We start from the raw sequence: 6,000 nt of genomic DNA on the forward strand, positions 1-6,000 counted from the left end.
TGCAATTGTGGCTCACGACAATTGCGGCTCACCAGGTAATCTCTTGCTATATGTGTTTCAAGGGGGGTTACGGTGAGCCATAACATGAGCTTGGGTGGTTGCAAGATGAGGGTACTCATTGTTGTACACTCTAGGCTCTAAAATTCGGACATCGACACAACTCGGGCGGAGTACCTCGATTGTGATATCACCATCAATTAAAACACGACACGTGCCTCCCAAGCCTAAAGCCCCATATCTCGAACGAGATACCAGCCAATGCCATGCCAGCAGGTCCAGGTTTTAAGTCACCATCTGTGTCACCAGTACATGTCACCGCCACCACGTTATCTCGATCTAGATATGTAGGCCACTCAGATCCATGTCAATGCCACAGTGGATCCCCCTCGACTTGCCCACTCGAATGCCATAGTGACACCGTCTCCACTGTCCACGTATCTCGAACAAGATAACGAAATATCATCTAGACCATTGAAAAATCTCGTTTGAGGTATGCAGATGTGATCTCATCTGTCTCACATATCTCGTTCAAGATAACAAGATGTAATCAAAGCCGTTGAAAGACCTTGATTGAGATACATCTACATAATTATTCGACCCGTCCATTGGCGCCCATTCAAGATGCGATCCCAACCGTTCACATATCTCAATTGAGGTATGAAGTGAATCACACCACAGTCATCAATCACCACACCAACCCTAAAATCAAACACATATCTTGGCTGTTTGTCTCACTAACCCTAAAACTACGGCTACATGAGGGGCGTTAATCTTGCAAACCCTAAAATGCATGCACCGAACGTTGACCGAGGTTATAAAACCAGAAAGTTTTGTTTTTGCCTCATTGTCACACGTCGTTTTCACTCTCCTTGCTCTCTTGATTTGGATTAGCAATTATTGGGCTCATTAGTATTGTTTTATATCTTCATTAGTGCTACTTAGCACTAAGCATTGGACCTTTTACATTGACTTGCCCATTTGTGTTAGGCTTAGGCTCTAGCATGGAGTGACACGCTCGAGGAGGGCCGCTCGTCTATTGTGGACCTCATCTCGCGGAGATAGACCATGGGTTAGCGGCGGCTATCCGTAGTAGGACTACTAGAGACACACCGTCTACATTAGATATTGTTTATGTAGATGAGTGGATAGCTCACCATCGCACAGCTCCTGTCACATGGCCTGACATATCGTCAGGCCTGTGAGCTTGGTCCGATTAGGGATGGAGCCTACTTAGACCTTTTCCTTGATAGCCGTGGGATGCGGCCTGGGGCGGGGAAGCCCCTTACTATTTTGCGGTGTTTGCATCCTCGTATCCTCGTATGGCAGTACATATCTATAGTCGATATGTTGTCGCATATGGGAGGATGCCAAACAACGGCTAGATTCCCATATACTTCGCAAAGCAATTATATGTGGAGTTCATCTTAGGGAAGCAAGTGTATTACACTAGCCATCGGCTCGGTGGTGGGGTTGGTCGAGGTCATCTCCAGGACCAGGGTAGGCGGCCTCCACCAACCCTTCGTGTAGCTGCTACAGATCCTAAGTTTGTGCCTTTGTCGATGGTCGAGGCACTTGTGGCACCTAGGTGGGTATCTGCGTCTGGAGTACCATGGAGAGCATCCAGCATATGGTGCGCTTGTTTTCACGATCGATATCGACAGACATTGAGGTATTTACACATATTTATTACTTCTTAAGGTTGTCACGTAAGGTCCCACACCTACTAGTGAGAGACTCACTCAGGAGTTGATAGAGGCGAGAGTGGAGATTGAATGCCTTAGAGTAGCATTGTAGACGGCAGCAGGGATTTAATATTCACGTGATCACAAGATTTTTTCTGATAATAACACATGTGAACAAGTTATTCACATGTTCTCATGTTACCGTTCACAAAATAATAGGTCACTTGCTATTTGGGAACCCCTTAAAAGCTTGGCTACACATGGGAATAAGCTATTAACATATTCTCATGTTACCATCTTCACATAATAGCAGGTCAGTGGCCACCTAAGAAGATTTTTTATGCCCGACAAAGATAATTTTTTTAGGCCCTTGTGAAAGCTTTGTGAATATAACATGTGATCACAAGATTTTTTGTGTTATTAACATATGTTATTAACATGTTCACATGTTTTCGTTTACGTCAGTGAACTCCTGGACGGCAGAGGCAACCACTGCAGAGGCACCCGTTGTTGTGAGAGAGTCTAACATCCAGCAGGTAGGTTTCTCTTGTACGTAAAAGAGTTATAATTAAGGTCTAAAGTTATAAATTTCTTTAAGTAATACCTAATGAGAGAGACTAATCAATTATTTATATGCTTTACTTTTTGAGTAGGCCCGGACTGAGGTAGAGAGTTCTAGAGCTGAGGCGGAGCAGCACATGATTATGGAGTGGATTGCATAGCATAGGGCAAAGCAGTTGATGCTGCATGTTTGGGAGTTCCGTAGATCTTCAGACGTGACAGTGCCTTACTTGCCTCTATATCCACGGCCTATTACAGAGGTTTTTCGACGACTTCTCCCTCAGGATGCACCACCATTCCTTTGCGATGCCTGCTGCGCTCTATGCCTTGAGGACATTGACAGTACTAGTGGATATGCTCTGGGATGTGGACATTTTTTCCATTTGTCTTGCATCACCCAGGAGCTAGTATGCTTCTTGGCATGTCCCTCTTACTGAGCAAGCATCGACCTAGGGACATATAGAGTTCTCGGCATTGACAATCTTCACCCAAGCTTTGCTCGAGTAGATGCTAGGGCTGGTAAGACAATTGATTTTACCTCAGCTATTGACTTAGGACTTGACGTCGCTGATGACAGAGATCAGGAGCGTGAGGTGCCTCCAAAGATTGAGTGGAGTGCACAACACGAGCATGTGAGTGGTGCTGGTCCTATAGTGGCACCTTGGGTGATGGTGCTGGTAGCAGTGCTGCTTCCCATGAGCAGCATGTTCTCATAGCAGAGGAGCTTACACGCGCAGAGGGGAAGGCACGTACCATTGCCAATTACAGATTTTGGGTTTACAGACAGAGATGTCTTGCAGTAGCAGGATGTAGAAAGAGGAAGAGGGATGTAGCAGCTTATGGGACTCGTGAGCTTCGGAGTACATCAACACTAGCTTATGATCCTACCTTTGAGGCAGACCTCCCCACAGATATTCGACGACCCCCACAACCAGCACAGCCTCCTCGACATGCATGTCAACCACCAGTCAAAGATGATAATATTGATTGGGTTCCCGTTGTTGAGAGTGACTGAACTCAAACTAGCTGGGTTAGCTTACATTGTACTTAGATTTATTAACAGTGACTAACCTCAAACTAGCCGGGGTAGCTCAACTTTGGAGCACATACCAGAGGATATTCATGGATCTTAAATCACTTAATTTTGAGTCTTATTTAGACTAGCAGCTATCGAAGCCAAACTAAGCATAGGATATATTGAAGGCAAAAATGAGCCTGATTTTGCTGAGATTGTCAAGATAGGAGCGAAAAATCAGAAGATGAAAACAAGCTCATGCATGTCTAAGGCTAAGCTCCCGTGTAAATGTTTTCCCGAGTATTCCATATAGATAGGAAAGGCGCCTTGTAAAATTTTGGAAGAACCTGTGTATATTCCTAATGAAAACTCATAAGTAGTCTGCAGTTTGGTGAGCTTTTGACTGTCTGAGTTGTTTTGATGGGTTTAATTTACAATTAGCGGGCAAGTAATTAGTGGGAAGCTCAGTGGTTTTAAACGTAATTTTTATGATTAGCGACTAAATAATGGGGGGAAAGGGTGGCAATTATTCTTTTTTTTTTTTTTTAAAGGGTTGCGCTTGTGTACACGTGAAAGAGACGGTATGATCACAGTGCGTGTGAGCAGTGCCGATGGTGGCCATGTTCATCTTGAGTGATGAACCTGGGCGCATCAAACCGTAGCTCGTATCCAACGTCACAGATCTTCAGGAGTACGGTTCCACAGCTAAGATGAGTGGAGCGCCGCTGCATGTAGTTTGTGGGTGTCTTTCTGTCCCCCCTTTTTTCTTTTGGGAACAATGCAGAAATGATAGTTCAAGATCACGCATTTTGATTGTGTACTGTCCATCTCCCAAGCAGCTTGTTTGCAGCCCTCAAGAAACTTTCTGAGAAGAAACATGCGCCTTTTGTTTTCATGCCCACAAATTCTAGAAAAAAGGGGAAACAAACCAGACTTTTTTTGTGAGATTCCCAATAATTTGTTTTTGTTTTTGTTTTTTCTAATAATTTAAAACCGAATCTATCCCTTGAATTGAATGTTCAACCGGAACTAGGACAAGCTAAAGCATCGCTTGCTTTTTTTTTTTTTTGGTCTCCCATCCTTGGCTAAGTTGGCTTTGCACTTCACCTTTCCTCGGACCACTTTAATCAAGGTTGACATAAACAACACACTCCATCATCCATGAACATGGGTCTTACTTTTTTAAATTTCTAAATCCTCACAAATGTTTGTTGTGATACTATTCTTATTTTTAGAATTTTTAAATCCTCCACGCAGGCTTGATTTTTGACGGGCACCCTTAAATATAGCAAATTTTTTTTTTGTTTTACTGTAATTTTTTATGAGCATTTTAAAATTTTGCAAGTATTTTACGACCAAACTGCACAATAATGGGTGTGACACCCGTCAAAAAGCAACTATGATCGCATGCATGCACCTTCCACCTATTGGGAAAGAGGTGCCTCCCTTACCTTGAGCCAACTGCAATTCAAAAACCACCGCTCTGGGGTCAGGTGAGGAAGGAAATTTTCTTGTATATTAAATTATATAAATAGTGTTATTTTTTAATTTATATGGTTTCTTTGGTCAAGTTACTGGCTGAATTGAACCAGAGGAGAGGAATCGTTGTTGGTGGTTAGTTAAAAATACTTTCCTAAATTTTGGCACACCTTCTCAGGGTTTAACTCCTCAAGTTACTAGCACCTATCTCAAGTTGTGTTGCTAAAAACTAGTACGTGACCCGTGTGCTACTACAGCATGCGCATTGCCCTCTTGGTACTACATTACTTTTGTGTGGCACGTGGCTAGAGAAGAGCTCTTAAACCTACCTATGGGATTAGATTCTCCCGCATACAGTACTCAAGCATTTCCCGGCCGCCGCAGACAGATAGTGCTTCCACATGGTAGCTCTCCCCCTCTGTTGCTAACAAGCACCCCCAGGCTGTGCTCTCCTCCTGCCACGTGGCAAAAGAGAGAGCATGTAGCAAGAGATAGCACGCAAGTCATGGATCCACACGTAGAAACAAAACTCAACAATCACCTAGAACTCATATTTCAATTACGCTATGTACCAAGTTGTGAGCCGTTAACCCATTCCCTAGGGTTAGCAAGAGCTACCACCATTATCTTACATCAAGGAGTTAAGGTAGATACAACAAAAGGTCATACATTTAAGATATGAAGCAATGGTGTCCAAATCTACAACTTGGACGGGCACCCGTAATGGTCCGATGGAATACTTAAGGTGATTCCCGCTTCAAGAGCGTGTGGTAGCAAGTTAGGATAAAGTCCTAAGTGACGTACTTCATGGATATATTATGAGAGCAGTCATTGTAATAGCATTAGGCCTCTTATGAGCCTAAAGTGCCCGGTCGACCATAGTTTGAGTGAGTGTGAACACTTATGGCCATGTATATAAGTGAATATCTCTCATAATACAATATACTCTCCCATTGTGCAATACTCTTGCTAATTCTCTTGCTAATCTCTCTCTCTAATGCATGCTAGTGAGTTTGTGTGAGTGATGTGAGGTGAGAGGAGAGACGAGTACACGTAGTATAACGTGGCGGTGTGACAACAATCGCGGGAGGTGCTCTGAATTTGCTTCTCAAGGAGTTGTAGAGCTTGGAGACCTCAAGGGTTACGAGCTCGGCCACTGCAATTGCGGCTCACGACAATTGCGGCTCACCAGGTAATCTCTTGCTATATGTGTTTCAAGGGGGGTTACGGTGAGCCATAACATGAGCTTGGGTGGTTGCAAGA

This window comes from Cibotium barometz, chromosome 15 (assembly GCF_041138505.1).
Source record: "Cibotium barometz isolate CiBa-2024 chromosome 15, ASM4113850v1, whole genome shotgun sequence".
NCBI classification, from domain to species: Eukaryota; Viridiplantae; Streptophyta; class Polypodiopsida; order Cyatheales; family Cibotiaceae; genus Cibotium; species Cibotium barometz.